Source organism: Molossus molossus, unplaced genomic scaffold (assembly GCF_014108415.1).
Source record: "Molossus molossus isolate mMolMol1 unplaced genomic scaffold, mMolMol1.p scaffold_m16_p_2, whole genome shotgun sequence".
Lineage (NCBI taxonomy): Eukaryota > Metazoa > Chordata > Mammalia > Chiroptera > Molossidae > Molossus > Molossus molossus.
Window position 1 is genome coordinate 3,988,356 of NW_023425355.1, and position 20,190 is coordinate 4,008,545.

General features: G+C 48.1%; 1 pseudogene; it reads left to right on the top strand.

The window, feature by feature from the left end:
• Positions 1 to 11,381, top strand: part of LOC118636056 — a 32,670-nt pseudogene extending 21,289 nt beyond the window's left edge.
• The last annotated feature ends 8,809 nt before the right edge of the window (positions 11,382 to 20,190 follow it).

The window sequence follows — 20,190 nt, forward strand, 5'->3', positions numbered from 1 at the left end:
ACTGAAGTCTTGTCTAGTATGGCTCGTTTTCTTTAGACCTTCCGAACTCATCAAACACCCAAAAATCTGGTAACATTGGTTATCTCCAAGATGATTCTGGGTGGTTTAAGAGACAGGAGTGAGAAGACTTTATTTTTGTACCTTTTGAATTTTGAAACATGTAAAGTCATTACCTAGTCCAAAAATAAATAACAAAACAAAACAAGAGTTCTACTCCCTCCCTGAGCTAAATCTCAAAACTAATCACGTTTATTCAGCACTTTGAAGTTTTTTGTTTGTTTGTTTTGTTTTGATTTGATTTATCTTTATTGTTGAAAGTAGTACGGATGTCCCTCCTTTTTCCCCCATTGACATACCTCTCCCCACTCCTCCACCCCCTTCACCGTACTGTTCTCTGTGTCCACTGGTCATGCCTATATGCATATAAGTTCTTTGGTTTATCTCTTCCTGCCCTCTAATCCCCTTCCCTTTGAGGTTGGTCCATCTGTTCCTTACTTCTATGTCTCTGGATCTATTTTTAAATGTACTATCTCTTATAATCCATATAAGAGCCCCATGCAATACATTGCTCCATTTTATAGATGTGGACACTGATGCAGAGAGAGGAGTTCCCTGCCTGGGCTCGCACAGTGAGCTGGCAATGAGATTGAGGCTAAAATCCAGGCCCCGGATCTCCAATGCCTTGATGCTTCCATAGCCACATCACAGAACACATAATTTGTGCCAGATTGTCCTTAGATTAGCTTGAACCAGTGTTCACATTTGCCCTTGAATAGACATTTTTAAACTTTAACCGAAAGAATGAGCACAATCAGTCCCAGCTCAGCTCTGTAGGTGGCAACTTCTGCCTGGCCTCACCCCCTAAAACCACACTCTTCTGTCCTCTGGAAGCCACAAACCATTCACTCAGTCACCTCGTGCCCACCTTTCAGGATTCAGCACTGGCGACTTAGCCTGGCACAGATATTCTAATGAGGCAACCTGGTGGCTACAAATGCATTTGTCTGAAGGGGGGGGTCACTATTTCAGGGCCTGGGGGGGTTCCTTTTTAGCCTTTGCAGCTGGTGTCTCTGAAATGGAGAAGTTCATCCTTCCTCAAGTATGGGCAGGCCACAGATCTTGTGCCCCTAGAAGTCTCTGTTGCAAAGCAGGAACTGTGCTCAGCAAGAAGCCCTGGAATGGTGATGAGGGGGGAGGCGGGGGGGGGTAGAGAAGCAGATGTATGCTGTGTGCTGATCAAAGCAGTGTTCCTGCTTCAAAATAGGTCCTCTCTCATGTGCTGTCATGGCAATGCAAATAAACACCTCATCCTGCTGGTTCTTCTTTTTTAGTAGCCACCACCCAAGAACTCAGGGTCTAGAAGTGGAAAAGTCCTTGGGAGGTCACCAGATCCTCTCTCTGCCTCTGGATAAGACTGTGTTCAAACCAGGTTCAACTACCTGGGGAGGTACTCAGGACCTTGCACAGGTCATTAGTATGTCACTTGCTAATTGGTGTTTTTCTGTTCCATGCGACCCCCCAACCCTTAACTGCCACCTAGAAGCCATGCTCACTCAAGTCACAAGCTCACCCTGATGAAAACCTGGAGCCAGTGGGAATGACTGAGGTTGGGCTGGAGCCAGGAGGTTGGCCTAGATGACCTCCACAAAGCCCACTGATGCTCAGACTTTAGGCTCTGGCAGTAAATGCATTCCTGGCCAGTGTCCTTCTTTCTCTTCCTCCCCAAAGCAGTCATCTTACCCTAGATGACTGTGTCCCCCTCAACAAAAGGTACTTGCTCTCGGAATGACACCCACTTGTCCACATCCAAGTAGGATAGTAGAGGCAGAAGGCAGATAGGCAGTCAGGCCTATCTGCCTTCTGCCTCTACTTGTTAGAGAGAAAAAGGAGGGAATGTTTTCTCTAGAGGCCACATGTAGCCCCCAAGTCCTCACTAAACCTCCTGGTAGCCTTCCACATAAAGCAGATGGTGGGAACACCAAAGACACTGACTCTCAAATGTCACGTCTTTGCCCTTCCCTCTCCACGTACCTGCTCCCTTTCCCAGCATACTTCCCAACCCCAATATACTTCCTGGTGGACAAAAGGCGTCTGAGAACAAGGGCAGCATATGGATGGCTGCCACTTGTTGATGGCCCTTCAGCGAAATCCTCCCCTGGCTCCCTAACCAGAAAAAAACATCTATGTGAGAAATGAAGAAGTTCACTCATCTGCAAAAGGCCAGGCCTGAGTAGTCCAGGATATGGCCACTGGAGGGAGACAGAGAGGAAGTCTCCCGATTTTTCACCTAGGCCATTGACTGTGCTGCCCAGGAACCTGTCACTGGGTTCAATAGGAGCACCAAGAAGCTCAGTCCCATTGCCACTTTTGAGGCCCACCTGGCACACTTACCGGCATTCTTTCTCCCCTGCCTCGATGGGAAGCACTGCAAAGGAAACAGAGAAGAAATCAAATCATTGCAGACACCCATGCAATGTCAGAACTGAAGGGGTCTTTGCAATCAGCAAGTTCAATCTTTCCCATTTTACAGAAAGCCTCACGGAGGCCTACAGAAAAGGAAAATGAGGTATAAGCAGAGCCAAGTGGAACCTAGAAACTCAGATTCCTGGCTTCTCACACCATAATACTTTTTCGTATACTGGCTGACTCCTCTGGTTCACTCTCATCACCTAGAGAGAAGCCCCAAGTAAGGGGATTGGAGACAATCTTCACAGTTCACAGTATTGTCTGAAAATAATGATTATCAAAGAATCGTTCAGCACTGACTTTGCATATACCATCCTTGGTGTAGCATTGACCAAGTTAGAAGCAAGGTGTGTTGGTGGAAAGAGCAGTATTTAGAATTGGCAAGCTCAAGTTCAAGACCATCTTCCTTTATGTCCTGATTATATGTCATTGGATATAAAGTCTTGAGCTTCAGTTTGTGAATCCACAATACTAGGATAATAATAATCCTGACCTCTCGGGCTTTGTGAGAAATTAATGCACCTGAAAGCACTTTTTTAAAATGATAAAGCACATGAGAAATTAATTCATTCAATAAATATTTATAGAGCATTAATGGCCTTCAAAGTGCTATGCTAGATGTTAAGGATAGAGCAGTGATCTAGGCAATTGAGGTCCCTGTCCTCATGGAGCAGGGGCAAAAAATAAACAGGTAAATCAGTAGATAAATAAGAAAATTTCAGACATCACTAAAAACCAAGAAGGAGAAACTTTAGAAAACAGGATGAGGTAGAGAGTGATAGGGCAGGAGGAATAAGGGGATGGCTTTACTTTAGAAATGGCAGTCAGAGAGTGTCTCTCAAGGGAGCTGAACTTTGAACAGAGGCCCGAATGACAAGAAGGAGCCAGCAATGTGACAATCTGGGTACAGAAGATTCCGGGCAGAGGTTTAAGAGAACACTGGGGGCCAAGTTATGCAGGGCTTTGAAGGCCAGGGTGAGGATTTTGGCTTTGATTCAAATGACAGTAGGTGGTCATTGGAGGGTGTAGAGCAGAAGAATGACAAGACATGATTTCCGCCTTAAAAAGATCACTCTGGCTACTGTGTGGGGAACAGACTGTGGAGTGAGAGTAGAAGCAGGGGGATCTCTAGGAGGTTTTTGTAGTAGTTAAATGAGCAATGTAGGTGGCTCGGGTTAAAGAAGTAGTGGTAGAAATGTTGGATCAGTAGTTAAGAAGGAAAGAAAAAAGGGCTCCTCTTACAGATAGAGGGGCTTCTTGCCTATTCTCTTGCTTTTGTGCAATCAGCCTCTAACCAAACAAAGGTTATCAGGAAAAGAGTTTGCAACAGTAGTTTTCATCTCTTATCCTCTGAACAATGATTGCCACACCAGGTGCAGACAACAATGATCTCTAATCCTTGGAGATTGGGCTCAGTCCTAGATCACCCCTATATCACCCTAAAATGTCTAAAGGTCAGGCCCACCCTTGCAGACCACAAGACAACCTTGTGAATCTTCAACCCACAATTGGCCACCAGAGAGGAGGGATGGGGGGCGACACCCGGGTGTTCATTGATGAGGCCTTTGAGGGATGCTAGTGTGAAGGAAATGGAAAATTCTGAAATGAGATAAGTGTCAAAAGAGGAGAAAGACAAATCAAGAGAGATAAATATGAAATTCCCCTACAAAGCTGCAAATTGGACCTATTTAGGATTAAGTAAGCCAATATAATTCTCACTAGTGGACAAAGGGTAGTAAAAAGAAAAGATGAAGGAGTCAGAGAGAAGGAGAAATCAGGCCCCAGTGTGGTTCTAAATGTGACAATTCTGGGAAGTTAGCAGAACTGACAGGAGGGACAGACTGTTCTGCAGTCCTATTCATATTAAATGCCCTCTTTTTCACCCTACCCCAACTTATCATAGTTATAACAAAATTAAAGATAGTTCGGGAGCCAATTGGGCTTTAAATTTACACAAGAATTGCCCAGCTGGTGTGGCTCAGTGGTTGAGCGTTGACCCATGCACCAAGAGGTTGCCCGTTTGATTCCCGGTCAGGGCACATGCCCAGGTTGTGGGCCTGATCCCCAGTGGGGGGTGTGCAGGAGGTGGCCAGTCAATGTTCTCTCTCATTGATGTTTATATCTCTCTCCCCGTCTCCCTTCCTCTCTCTCTAAAATCAATAAAGAAAAAATTAAAATAAATTTATACAGGAATTTATAGATTATAAGTAAGTGACCTTGTTCGACTGTAACAACCAATCTGCATGGTAGGTTTCGTTTTCCTCACATGACACATGTGAAAAATGAGCCCCAGAAAAGTGAAATGACTAAGCCAAGGTCACACAGTCAGTAAATGCCAGATCTGAGTTTACAGGTTAGGCCTATGAGGCTGTCAATTCTATATTATCCTATCCTTTCCTCTCTGAAGTCTAGCATAACTGGGACAGGGCCAGGACTATAAGTCCCACTCTTCTTTGGACCCTGATTATGGCACTATTTTGGTAGCTCAGAGGCTTATAGGGAAAAGCTGAGGCATGTGCTTTGGCATCAGAAAGTTCTGCTACCAAGTAAAAGCTCTTTTTGTTTTCTGGTTGTAGACAGCCATCCTGGAAGAAGACCAGAAATAGGAGTGACAGTCTTCCCATCCAGTGGGCCATTCATTTACTCATTATGAGCCTCCTCCGGGCCAGGCCCTATGCTGGGTACTCAGAGATTCAGCTACACTTGGCATGTTCCCGGCCCTTGAGGAATTCATGCCCAAGATGGAGGGTTGGTAGGGCACGAGCACAAATCATCACAGTTGCACATGAGTGCTCTTGGAAAGTAGAAAGCGCCGCGGAACTGAGCAGAGGGACTAATTAGTTGCTGAGGGTGCAGGTGCGTTGTCAGGAGGGCATTCAGGAAGGAAGCAGCATTTGGAACAGGTCTCAAAGGATGAATAGTAGTTCAAGAGTCAGACAAGGAGGCAAAGAGCGTGGCAGGCATGGACGCATGTGGTTTGAGGAAATGTGTATAGCCAGACAAAGACTGAAAAATGAGTCTGGAGCAGTGGGTGGGGGTCAGATCATGAAGGATCTTCTAAGCCACATGAAGGAACTAGAACTTTATGCAGAGCCCATTGGGAAGCCATTGAAGAGGTCTAAACAGGGGATTGACATAGTCAGATTTATAGTTCAGAATGTTACGCTATCTGTTGAGTAAAGAATAGATTGGGCCCTGTCCAGTTTTGCTCAGTGGTTAGAGCATTGGCCCATGGACTGAAGGGTCACAGATTTAATTCTTGGTCAATGGCATGAACCTGAATTGCAGGTTTGATCCCCAGCCACTGTCAAGGTTGTGCGAGAGGCAACCAATCTATAGATCTCTCTCATGTTTATGTTTCTCTCTCTCTCCCCCTTCCCTCCGTCCCACTCTATCTAAAAATCAGTGGAAAAATATCCTCGGTGAGGATTAAAAAAACAAAAACAAAAAATAATAGATTGTAAATGGGGGTGAGAGAAGTTAGGCAAACCTAGAGGTAGGGAGGCCAGAGCAGATTGGGGCAGTGGTCTGTGGAGTAGAAAGGAGGGGACCGAGATATGAAATATTTGTACATTAGAACCAAAGTCAATGATAGGACATGGGGGTAAGAGAATAGTCAATGATTAATTCACAGCTTCTGGCCTGGGAAACAGGGTGGAGGATGGGGCTATTAACTGAGGTCAGGGACAGATGAAAAGGTGTGTTTGGAGGCAGGGGAAGCGGGTCTTCCTTTTGTAATGAACCTCATTTGGACCAGTTGGATTTGAGGGGTCTGTGGAGCACCCAATCAGGGTTGTCCAGGAGGTACTGTGATAACCCTGCAAATACGAAGCTGCACAGAAGCAGATGTGGTCCCTGCACTTGAGAAGCTTATAATCTACTGGCGGATGAAGTGGCCAGACTGAAAAAGACAGATCAGGAGTTTTTGAGAGATAAAGGGAATCATGTTGAAAGAGTGGAAAGAGAGAGCCAAAGGGGGGAGGGGGGCAGAGAGCTGGTTGCTGCAGGAGAAGCTGGGAGGTCTGACAGGGGTGGCTTGGAGACAAGCTGCAAATGCTACCATCAGGCTTTGTCCAGACCAAGGGATTCTCAGCCAAAAGTGGCTGGGATGGAGCTCGCTGTCCCCAGCATCCTGTCTGCTAAACCTATGGGCTCTACAACCAGCCCTTATCCTGCTGAGGGCAAGCCTAAAGAAATTTTTCATCCTTTCCTTGTCTGGATTGTCTGCTTCCCCTCAGCTCCTGGCCAGCCCTGTGCCACAGGTCCAAGCCTGGGGCCAGTCATGAGAGCACGTTCTTCACATTCCAGCCTCCCCCAGCCCTCTCAGCTGAGCCACACAGAGCCCTATTCACAGCCTGACCCTCCCTTCCTCCAGAGTGAGCTCTCACCGCCTCCAGGCCGAGCCCATGCTCTGCGGCGCAGACTATGGCTACTGTGGGAAGCAGGCTCCCCGGACCCCTCAGGAGCTCACTCTTATGTCTCTTGGGGTCTCTCTGCTGGGAGGGGGTGCAGTGAGTTAGGCCACTTGTGTGTGCATGAGTGTATATGTGTGTTATGCACTCAGCCAACTCCTCTAGGCTACGCCTAGAACAGTGTTGTGTTGGGCTGGACAGGGGTAGATAAGACTCAGGCTGGGTCCTCAGAGGTGCTCACAGTCCCAGGTGAAGACAGCTGGGTACATGGAGGGTGCTGTGCAGACTGGAGCTGGATTGAGTGTGCCACCAGGTACTAACGTAGAGTACAGGTGTCATGGGGCCACTTTGAAACCCCATCCCCGTGGCCTGGGCCCATGTGTTCATGTTCAGGGTAGAATGTCTGCTGGTAATGCGGTGCTGCAGCCCTGAGGGACGCCAATTTCTTCCCTGGAAAGGGCAGAGGAGACTTAGTTTAGAGTAAGACTGATCAACACAGACATTTGGCCTGACCATGGGACTTCAACCAGTTCTTTGCCGGGCTTCAGTCTTGTTGCCTATGTTGACAGGTAGGTCCCTGCCAATTCTCACCCTTCGATCACAAGGAAGAGGGCAAGGAACAATCTCAGCCAGGAAGGGGCATTGGAAGAAATTACTTCAAGTAGGTCTTGATAGAACTCGAGTCTGGGACTGCCTTTTTGAGGAATCCCCAGAGGGTTTATCTCCCCTCTGTTTCCTCTCTGAGGATATGAGCTGTCCCTACTAGTTCAAAGTGTGGGACCTCTCAGAAGGCCCAACTCCTCTTGCCTACCCACCAGGAATACCATGGTCTAATACCCACTCACCCATCCCCCAAAGAGAGCCCAACCTGTAGTCTCAGGAGAGCTGATCTGCGTATCATTTTAGAACACACCCTGTGACAGGAATCTCTGCTGCCTTGAACTCTTCTCACCTTAATTCCCTCCTGCCAGTCCTGGCAGGGCCTCCTTTCCCCTTTCCCACTCCTCACTCCTCACCTGGCCCACAGGGCTTCTTCAGGTCTTGTTTCCTGCATGTGGGCCCCTATTCCCCCCAGTCTTCTCCAGCCCACTGTCCTCCCCGCCTCCACAGCCAGCAAGGGCTGGGCCAGGAAGGAGAGTGAGCTAGCAGCTGCAACCCCCAGGGGCTCTCTGGATAATCTCAGGAATGTCATGTCCCAAAGACTTGACTTTCCCACTGGCCAACAGGGACCCTCCTTCCTGCCCAGAGCTTGGGAGTCCTTCCAGGAGAGGGGCCTTCTACAGGGTGAATGCAGGAAGGGACTGGAGGGGAGAGACACAGTGGTTCCAGGGTGGAATGGAGCCTCTTTTCCGGACTCTGCACTAGTTAGACCAGGTGTTAGGATAGGAGTGGAGGGAATTACCTAAATCACCCACTTTCTGAGCCTCGGGGTCCTAACATTGTTGTTTCCTACTGTCTTTTTACTTGTACAGGACGTTCCCAGCTCTAGGTTCTTCCCAGGCAAGTACAAGTTCTCTTATGTTATAGACAAGGAAACTGAGGGCACAAGCCATGGGCCCAGGGTCACACGGAACAGTCAATCAATGTTCCTCAAATTGAACCCGGATTGGCTGAGAACCTACATGTGGCAGGTCCTTTCATAGATGTCATTGTTGCAATCAATCATGAAGTGGGGAATCTTCTCCCCATGTTGTTGATGACGAAACTGAGGCTCAGCGAGAAGAAGAAGAGGCCGAAGCTGGGATTGCAGGTTAGGGTCCCATTGCCAGCAGCTACTGCATTATATCATCATACCACATTCTTCTCTCAGGCTCCCAGGGTGATCCAGCCCAGGGTGAAGGAAAGGCCAGAGAAAGTCAGTCCACACCCATTTCCAGGGCCTCGGGCCCTGTTCCCCAAGGTCAGGACTTCCTTTCTCTGCCTTGTGGCAGTCCAGCCTTTTAACTACAGGTGCAACTGGATGCTAAGTTCCGTGGTGCCAGCCGCCAGCCACAGCAGCTCAGGGTTGGACCAGAGGGGTGGGGTCAAGAGCTGCACTCCCCTACCCCACTGTGAACCTCTGACCCCACATCCCAGCCCTGGTCCAGTGAGTTGCTGCTCCCTGTTATTGTTACTAGTGACTTAGAAATGCAGACCGGGTCCTGGCTCCCAGAACTTTCCAAACCTCCAGCTGTTCTCAGGACCCAGGGGCAACTGGGAGGACTGGCCTCCAGTGCAGGCATTTCCCTGACCTAGGATTCCCTCTGCTCCCCAGGGACTTCAGTGGAAATCACTGACATTTGGGGAGCAGTTTTTTTTTTTTTTTTCCACTTGGCTTGGAAGTTTAGAGAAGGATATATGAAATATAACGAGAGCATCAGACAGCAAAGGAAACCATCAACAAAATGAAGGGAGAAGCCACTGAATGGGAGAACATATTCACTAAAGATATATCTGATAAGGGGTTAATTTCCAAAACATATAAAGAACTTCTGGAACTCAACACCAGGAAGACAAACAATCCAACTAAAAAATGGACAAAGTACCTGAATAGACACTTCTCCAAAGAGGACATACAGATAACCAACAGACATATGAAAAAATGCTCAACACCACTAATCATCAGAGAGATGCAAATTAAAACCACGATGATGTATCACCTCACACCTGCCAGAACGCTTACCATCAATAAATCAACAAACAACAAGTGCTGGCGAGGGTGTGGAGAAAAGGGGACTCTAGTACACTGCTGGTGGGAACACAGACTGGTGCAGCCACTATGGAAAACAATGTGGTGTTACCTCAAAAAATTAAAAATGGAACTGCCTTTTGACCCCGTGATACCACTTCTGGGAATATATCCATAGCAGCATTATTTACAACAGCCCAAGTGTCCATCAGTAGATGAGTGGATAAAAGAACCGTGGTACATTTACACAATGAAATATTATGCAGCTGTAAAAAAGAAAGGTCTCATACCCTTTGAGACAGCATGGGAAGCTGAAAGCTGGGCTGGGACAGAGAGGGCCTGGAATGTGAACAAGCACACGTGAAGACACGTGTTTTCATGAGCATATATATGTGCATGAAGATGAGCCTGCGGAGGGGGTATAAAAGTACACACCCATGTGAACAGGTGCCCAGGCAGCCACCTGAAAGCCCCATGCACAGTGTGGGAGCTCATGAACAGGAGAGGATACATGAGAATGTGTCCTTGGGTGAACACAGAGAGCCCTCATGCACACATGCACTCACATGTGTGACTAAGCATGTGAGTTTTCCGTACAGACTCTAAGGAGCAAACAGCGTGGAGAAAAGCAGCGGCAGCAGAAAGAAATCCAAAGACACTACCGAAGAACCTCAGGAGGCTGCAGTCTTGAAGACGGGGTAACGGAAAGCGGAGTCCAGTCCCCGAAAACCTCTGGCTTCCCTACAGGCTTCAACATTTCGGAGGTTCAGAATAAACAGCAGCGACACTTAATGTTTACGTGGTGGAAATAGCAGCAGTGGGAGGAAATGTTGGCGGCTAAGAAAAAACTCAAAAAAGACTGCCTGGCCCATGTGGCTCAGTGGGCTGAGCGTCGTCCCAGGGACTGAGAGGTACCAGTTGGATTCGATTCCTGGTCAGGGCACATGCCCGGGTTGTGGGCTCGATCCCCATTAGGGAGATCAATGTATCTCCCTCACATCGATGTTTCTATCTCTCTCTCCCTTCCTCTCTCTAAAAAATCAATAAACACATATTAAAAAAAAAAAAGGAAGAGAGAGAGAAGCTCTTGGTAATAAGGCTCCACCAAAACCTATATCCAAGATCACTGGCCACCAGCAAGTATATGATGAAACAACAGTAGACCCTAGTGATGAAGAGGTCACTGAAGATGGAGCCACAGATGAATTTGCTTTTTATTTCAACAGACAGACTTCTCCTGAGATTCTCGTTACATCAGATAGACCTCATTGGAGAACAGTGCCATTTTGTGAACAGCTCTCCACCATTGTACCAAACTCACACATCTATGACAGAAGAGGACCGGCTCTGAAAACATGATGCCATGGTGCATCTAAAGAGATTTCACAGATCTGATACTTATTCGTAGAGATCGTAAAACACCAAATGGATTAATTCTGAGTCACTTGCCAAATGGACCAACTGCTTATTTTAAAATCAGCAGTGTTCGTCTGCATAAAGAAATTCAGAGAAGAGGCCAGGAGCCCACAGAACACATACCCGAAATAATTCTGAATAATTTTACAACACAGCTGGGCCATCCTGTTGGATGGATGTTTGCATCTCTTTCCCTAAATCCTCAGTTTATCAGAAGGCAGGCTGTCACATTCCACAATTAATGCCATTGTATCTTCCTCAGATTTCACAGATACATATTCACGAGTGAAAAGAAAGTGGGAATTCAGGAACTTGGGCCACACTTAACCTTAAAATTAAGATCTCTTCAGAAAGGAACCTTTGATTCTAAATATGGAGAATCTGAATGGGTCCATGAGCCTCAGGAAATATACAAGTAGAAGAAAAGTCTATTTATAAAATATTGAGGGAATAGTATTGGATTTTGCTGAACAGGCCTATTTTGAGTTTGTGACAGAAGACTCTTTAAAATGGCATTGACCGATTTCATATGTGAGGACAATGACTCGAGAAAAGTGTGGTGCCCCTTGTTGGACCATAACTGGGTGGCGACTATAAGGCTTCTTCGTTTATCAGGGACTTACTGTGCATGATTTACTTCATCTCCTATAGAAGTCCTATGCTCTTTCTAGGGGTAGGTGAGACAGGGTCATTACTATGTGTGTAGATGGTACATGTGGATGTGGATGTGTCTAGATGCCCTGACTGGGATTGCTGTTAGACACTACCAGAGACAGGTTGTGTTTAGATTTTGCCACAGAATAAGTAGGGAGATTACAGTCTATTACATAGACCATGTGTGGATCAGTTGTGTCCTGGTCTCCTTGGGCACATCTCCTCCCGTCTTGGGCCTCAGTTTCCTCATTAGGAGTTTGAAGGGAGGAAAAATAAGGGAGGAACAGATGACGACTAAGGGCCTTTCCATCTCTGATACTGTGTGACTGTCTACCTATGTAGATAGGTAGAGGAAAGAACTGAGGAACAACAGCAAGTATTGACCCTGTCAAAGTTACCTAGAGGACATGGCTGAGATGGAGCTCCAGTTCTCTATCTCCCAGGCCAGTGCTCTCCAGGAACCGAAATGCCTGCCTGGTACAAGAGGGTAACATGAGAGAGGATCCATGTTCTGGGCACTTGCTATGTGCATAATGCTATGCTAGGTGCTGGAAGGGGGACAAATGGACACATTGGAAAAAACAAAAACAAAAAACAGTCCTGTGTGTGCACGTGTGAAAGTGTGAAGCTGGGGGAGGAGACACTCATCTGCGTGCTTGGTTGTTCTGAGAGACCATGGATACCTTTACCGCCTGCTGGCCTTCAGGGAAGACACATCAGACACGTATGGAACTATTTATACTGAGTTCATCTCACATCCAAGCATCTTGTCCCTTGGCTGCCCCTAAACCCAGTGAGGCTCAAAGCAGTCCTGGGCCCTGGCCTGGCTTCTTGCCACCTTCCAGTATCCCTGGCTTCTAAGGTGTCACCCTTCACTCCCAAATGGGTCGCTTCTCATCCCAGTCTCAGGCAGGGCCAGAGTAGAGGGCTGGGGGTGGAGGCTGTGGCAAAAGAGCAGACATGGCCTAAGACCTTAACCCTGGGGTTTCCAAATATGGAACAACCCTTGTTCTTTGCCTTGGTGCCACCAGTTCGGAGATCTGCTTCTAACAAGTCATGTGCGTTGACCACCCACTCCGTGCCGGTCACTTTAAAGACAGCCTCCCGCATCCTTATGGCATCGCTGTGAGGCAGGCACTGCCTTCGCTGACAAGGAGACTGAGGCTCAGAGAGGACAAGCTCAAAGGCATGTAGTGTACATGTTGGGTGGGGGGATGGAAGTCAAAACGAAGCTTCTCTGCTTCCCCGCTCCTCATGCCTCCCCAGCTAAGAGAGAGCTCCATCTGGTATGGGATGGCAGGGGCTCATTCCCCCATCAGGACTCCAAAAAGGTTGAATGAGGTTATCTGAAAGGGCTCCTTCAGCTACGGCAGGCTCTGCCACAGCCATGCCCCACCATCAGCTCTGCGATGCAATTGCTCACAAGGGGCCTGGCTCATAGAGGGCAGGGGGCTCAGAGCAGCTCATGCCCTCAACGGGGCTCACAAGCCCAGAAGGCCTGCCTGTCTGACTGGGGCCTTAAAGCAACAGCATAGGAAAAGGAGGCACAAAACCCAAGTGTGTGCAGGGGTCTGGCAGGCTGCCTCCTCTCCCTGAGATCGAACCCTGTGTTGATTGGCATCTGCCACAGCCCCATGTGTACACGTGTGTGCACATACGTCTTTGCACTGGGTGCATACTTCTGAATATCTACATAATTTTGTATATGTTCCTACCCCAACAATTTCTAGGAGGTTAGCATGGCCTGGGAGTGTTTGCTGGGAGTCTGAAAAGGTTGGGGTAATTAGCATAACAGGACTTAAATATATGCCAAGCACCCAAAATGGTTGTCCAGGGTAGTGGACAGTGGTGCCAGTTGGGCATTAAACCTCTCAGGCACTTTCACTTCCCCCTTGCCCTGTTCTTATCATTAGACCCATCTCTCATCTCCTCCCTACCCATCCTCACCACCATCACAGATATCCACAACACCACGTGGACCCTTCCACACTGTCCCCACCCAAGGCGGCTAGAGCGCTTTCCTTAGAACCAGCCATTGAATTATATTCCTACTTTATTCAAATTGCCCTGTCCCCCAATAGAACAGGCTCTGGACTTTGGAATTTCATGAATGAGGAAGACAATATTCAAACAAATAAATAAATAGGGGAACAGTCAGAGACTCAAAGATATTTTTATTTTTCTGAGGACAATTTAAAAAATCTCTCACTCCTTTTTCATAAAAGAAAGATCATTTAAACCTCATTCCCCTAAGGACATAATAATCTCCAAATAAACAATAGTCTTTTGAGTTGAATTCATTTACCTTTCTGAAAACTATACTACATTATTTCCACTTTCTCACAGATGAGTGAAAATCTCATTTGGGACCCCCTCTAGGTTAGAACCATGAACCCACGGATGAATTCTAAACCCTATGGGAGGCAGCCCCTGGTTCCCCCTCTCTAGCTCCTCTCCCCTTGAACCCTGTACTCGAGACACATCATGAAACCAGCCCTTTCCCCAACCCACCACCACTCGACTGCCTCCAGACTCTTGCTCACGGAGTTCCCTCTGCCAGGCATGCCTGGAATGCCCTTCCCCCTTTTTGGACTGACAAACTCTTCTCTTCCTTCAAGCTTCAATCTCAGTCCAAATGTGACCTCCTATGAAACCTTTCCAAGTCCCTCCCGCTAGGAGGGATCTTTCCTTCCAAGGGTCCCAGCCTTACTTTCATCCTCTCAAAGTCAGGCTAGTCGTTTGGAAGTCTTCCTACTGGGTTGAAATGTGGGAAGCCACACAGTGTCAGGGAGAGTGTGCACTTAGGAGTCCAGACCCCAACTCTACCTGCGTGACCTTGTAAACATTTCTCAATTGCTCCCAAGTTCCTTTACCACCACAGTTAATGAATTGGTGGGACCACTGTTTAGGCCTCACATGGAGTATCATTCCCTCTACCCTACTGACATCAAAGGCTTTCATTTTCAAAATGGGCATCTCCCGAATCATCAGATGACCCTGGAAGAGAGCAGAGAAGCAGCTCTGACCCTGAGTGCTCAGCCAGCAGATGTTCGATGGCTTCACTTCCCCCTCTGTCTGGAGGCATATTTAACAGCTGCCCACTGGTCCTACTGCCTGTGAGCTGTTACCTGGCCCTCCGATGGACAGGTCAGCCTCGTCTCAGAGCACTTGGGAGCTCACTGCCAGTGGGAGTGTAACCACTTGAGCTTTTGATAAAACCATTGGTAATCATATCCAGGGCCACCAAAAAATTGGTCATACCCTTTTAGCTTAGAAATTCCATCTTTGGGAATCACTACAAAAAAGGACTCAAGCCCGGCCGGTGTGGCTCAGTGGATTGAGTGTTGTCCCATGGACTGAGAGGTCCCAGTACGATTCCTGGTCAGGGCACTTGCCCGGGTTGCAGGCTCGATCCCCAGTAGGGGGCTTGCAGGAGGCAGCTGATTGATGTCTCTGTCTCACATCGATGTTTCTATCTCTCTCTCCCTTCCTCTCTCTCTAAAAAAAACAATGAAAAAACAAGGACTCAAAAGATGCTTACTGTGACGTTATTTAAAACCATGATAAAAGAAAAAAATCAATGTTCAAATATTAGGTCAATGATGAACTAAATTGTAGTAAATGAACTTGATAATATACTACACAAACATTTAAATATGCCTCAGGGGAAATTTGAGCTAAATGAATTTCAAATCAGAATAAAACTAATATATGCATAGTGGAGAATCGCAGCTTTGAAAGATGAAGGAAGAACTGTGGATGAAAAACAGACTAAAAGAAATACACTAAAATGTTGATAGGGATTTTCCTAGGTATTGAAAACAATGGATGGTAGTGTTTTCTTTTCTTCTCCATTTCTCTATCTTCCAAGTTGTCTCAGTAGGTAGATACAAGTATTTTTAAAATTTTTAAGTTGATTTTAGAGAGAAGAAGGGGGAGAGGGGGACCGAGAGAGAAAGAAATAAGGGGGAGAGAGAGAGAAAGAGAAACATCGATCAGTTGCCTCCCGCACATGCCCCGACTGGGGATCAAACCTGCAACCTGGGTATGTGCCCTGACCGGGAATCGAACCCACCTCTCTTTGGTATATGGGCCAATGCTCCAACCAAATGACCCACACCAGCCAGGACGATACAACTACCTTAATGAAAAATAATAATAATTTTAAAGAGACAATCCCCAAAAATGAGAAAAAAAGAAAAAAAAAAGAGCCTGTGTCTGATACATAGAGGATACTAAATAAATATCAGCTCCTTGGTCCTTGAGAGCAGAAACCATGCCATACACAGACTTGTGGGTCCTGGTGTGCTCCTGTATTCCCTATGCCCAGGATATAACAGTACTCAACAAATATTCAACTGATCATCTGGCATCGTGTCTGGCATATAGTAGGTGCTTGATAAATATTTGCTGCTTTTCCTACCTCCTCTTGGAGGACAGAAGCCATGGCCCTCGTTGCCTTTGGGCAAGTCCTGTGGCGCCTAGCACAGACTAGGTGCTTTATAAATGTTGATGGAAATTAGTAATCATCATCATCACGAGAGTTTACCATTCCTCGTATGGGTGCTACATGCCAGTCATCACATTAGGTACTTTACACGATTATCTCTTACATTTGGAAACATTTAATATACAAATAATAACACCGACCTCTTCACCCTGTAAAGCTGGTGCTATTGTCTTCGTTTTAAGGCTGAGTAAACCAGGGGCTCAAAGAGGTTAAGAATCTTGCCTTAAGCGACAAGGCCAGGGAAGCAACAAACGCAAGTTTTATCAAAGGAGCCAGCTAGCCTACTCATCTTCGTGGGAAAGCGACAGAAGAGTGCAGAGCCGGTTCAATGACAAAGGTGAGACTTGAACCCAAGCCTTTCTAGTGCCAAGGTGGTCTCAGAAGCCCATCTGCCTTCCAGCCAGCATGCAGTGGTCCCCAGCTGCCTCCTTGTGCCCTGAGCAGTGGGTGGGCTGGGTGTGGGCAGCCACTTACCTTCACCTTCCTGAAGCAAGCCCAGAAAACATCCAGCAGGGGCATGGTGGGGCAAGGGAAGCCGCCTGGCCCAGTAGAGTTCTGCTGGGCACAGGCTCTCCCTCCCTGGGGACTAGGCTACAGGGGACCAGGGGCTCAGCGAGAGGCAACCCTGGCCCAGCGCTCCATCAGCCAGCCCTGCACAGAGAGGGGAGAAGCCGAGAGCAGCTGCTGTCCCGAGCTCAGCTCGCCTCCACTCCGGCGCCTCCGGAGGGCTGGCCCAGGGAGGGAGGAAGGGAAGGAGGGAGGGAGAGAGCAGGCTAGCTAAGGAGGAGGGACCAGGAGGCGGGTCACTGATTCAAACTCGGCACCGTTAACCAGTTGGCTGGGACAGGACAGCAATGCCCATTGAAATTCCCTGAACATTACAGTTCCCGAGCTTGGAGTGTCCAGCCCGCCTGCTTGCTCACCCGCCAGTCCCGCCACCTGTCTGCCAGCATGCCTGTCTGCTTGCCTCCTGCCAGGCGACACACCAGTTCTCCCTGGGGGCCTCTGGATACAGCCGAGACCACACAGGGGCTGTGGGGGAAGTGCCAACAAGGAAAAGGGCCCCGGGAGCAGAGCCCTCACCCGGGCAGGCTGCAGGCAGGAGGCTCTGGGTCCTGGCTTACGGGGTCCTTCTCCATAGTGCTCTCAAGTCCGGACTCACGACTCCCTCTGGTATCTCCAGGGGTCCGCTTCCTTTCTGGGCCTCGGTTTTCCCGGCTGTAGAATGAGAGGCAGTGTCCCGAGTCTCCAAGTCTCAAGTCTATTACTGCATGAGTCCTGTTGGGGGTTGAGGGCAGGGTGAGTCTGGAAAAATCTCCCTTCTGGCGCACGATCCTCTCGGGGCTCCTGTGCTGCCCTGGGAAACCCGTAGGAAGTCAGGTAGCGCCCCAGTGAGAATGAGCTCTCAGAAGCCATTCCTCCATCCCCCTGACTCAGGGCGCCGGCGCTCCGTCCCAGCTCAGCCAGCCTGTGTGTGTGTCCTTCTCCGAACACCTGATGTGATGCCTTCCTTCCTTTCATCGCACTCACACTCAGACCCCTGCAGATCCACAAGCTCGGCCTGGTGTCTGACCCCGAAGCCGCACGCCCCGAAGTCGGCTCTCTCGCTGGGAAGAGTTAGTAGTAAGCACTTCTAGAGACTTTCTGGGCAGGAAGCCATTAAGAAGCAGTGATTCCTCATCTCCCAAGGCTCCGCAGGCAGGGTGCCATGGCTGGCAGCCAGAAGGCTCCCAGAGACCCCCTGGCACAAGGCCAGGCTTGGGTCTCTGGGGACACATGTCATCACAAGGCCCAGAATAACTTACTCCCCCTGGCCTCACTTCCCTTTCAGAGACCCAGGATGGTCAGACACAGGGCCAAATGCTGGGACCCTAGAAAGTCCTAAGCCTGCTTTGAGCAAGCCTGTGCCTACCTGTGAGGACTTTCCTCAGCAGTGCTTCGGCCCAGACATTTGTCCCTGGGGGTCTGTAAGGAACCCCCCAGCTCAGCTTACAGCTTACTCTGTGGCCCTCAGTTTTCCCATTTGTACCCGGGGGAGGTTGCGATAGCTGGTCTCTCCCGTTTTCTCCAGCCTATTCTGTGCCACGCTGTCAGGGTGACAGTCAGCCAGCAACCAGTGGCAAGACAGTGGCTCTTTCCCACCCCGCCAACTGTCCCCAGAGCAGAGCACATGCCCTCTTCCCCTGCAGCCAGATCATCCCAGCAGCTACCTTGTTGGGAGGTTTAACTTAAACAACTTAAAGTATTTAGCATAGTGTCTGGCATCAAGTATTCTCAATAAATGTCATCTGTCATTATTGAAGCTGAGGCTTTGGGACCAGACTTAGATCGGAATGTTGGTTCTGCTACTGCCTAGCAGTGTGCCTGTAGGAAAGCCACTTGGCCTCTCGAAGCCTGCTTCTTCATCAGTAAACTGTGGGTTTGCTGCCTACATAAGGGGTCTAATGCTGAGTCCACGAGATGACGCATGCTCACTGGCCATGCTCTGCCCACAGTGCTCAGTGGATGTTAATTCCCTGCTCCCTCTTCCTGTCCTGGATGCTGCCGATTCTCCTAGCAGCTGGTAAAGCAGGAAGAGCACTGATTTGGCATCATCTAGACCTGAGTTCAAAGCCAAGAGCACACAATTTTTGGCTGTATAGCCACCTTAGGCAAGACTCTTTGTCTCTGGCACCCATCCTCAGTTTCCCTGGCTGTAGCAAGGATGAAGAGAGAGATCCCGACTCAACTCCCAGGCTTGCCATTCAGGAAGACGGGACGTGAAGAATCTGACGTGCGGTGGGTTTTCTCAGTGAACACTGATCCTTCATCCGCTCGGTTCTCCTTTCGTCCCCCACACACCATGAGCAGCATAGCAGGCATGAAGCCCACTTTTTCATTTTTAATATTTTTGTTAATCCTCACCTAAGGATATTTTTTCCATGATTCTGTAGTCAGAGTGAAAGGGAGGGACGGGGATCAAGAGAGAGAGAGAAAAACATTGATGTGAGAGACACATTGATTGGTTGCCTCCTGCACACGCCTCAACCAGGGCCTGGGATTGAATCTGTAACCCAGGTATGTGCCCTTGACCAGGAATTGAACCCATAACTCTTCGGTGCATGAGCTGATGTTATAACCTCGGACCCACACCAGCCAAGGCAAAGCCCACTTTTTCTGGTGGGGAAGGTCGGGAGGGTCTGGGGGGTTGGAGGGTCAGGGGTATAGAGAGTGTACCAATTAGGGCAGGTGGAGCCAGAAGGGACTGGAAACCTGTGGGCAGACAAGCAGACTAGCCCACACTGAGCCAGCTGCTTTATTTCCCCACCCAGGGACAACACTGCCTGAGATGGTGCGTCCTGTCTAAGGTCCGAGTCACAGTCTATGCCAAGGAACCCAGGTGAAGGAGAGGAGAAGCCTGATATGGCTGAGACCCAGGAGTTAGGAAGAATGCCCTCCCTGCCAAGGTCATTGTGTCCATCCCTCTGTCACATATTGAACAGATCCCATGTGGGACCGCTGGACGGACAGGACTGTACAGAATGAGACAGGAAGTCAGAGACTTATCAGAGCAATAGTTCTCAAACTTGTTGCTCTTAGGACCCCATTACAGTATTAAAAGTTGTTAAAGATCAAAGAGTTTTTATTTATGTGGGTTAGATCTGCCATGATTTATCGTATTAGGTATGAAGATGGAGACATTTAAAGGATATTGATTCATTTCTTCCTTTATTTTTTAAATGCTTAAAAATTTGACATGTTAACCTAAATGACATATTTTATAGCATATTTTTAATATACTTTATAAAGAATAACAATATTTTCTATAACAAAAATATTTACGGAGAAGAGTGGCATGATTTTACATTTTTTGCAATTGTCTTTAATATCTGGCTTATAGAAGCTGAACTCTGAGAGCTGTTTCTTCATTCAGCCTGTTGTGCTATGAAGAAAATCCTGCCTCCCACAGGTATGTAGTTTGAGAAGGGTCTAAGGGAGCCCAAGGGATTCTTGGGCCAAACTTTGAGAACCATGGTATTACAATATCTTAATGAGCCCTCACTAGAGAGTCCTGGAACAGATGA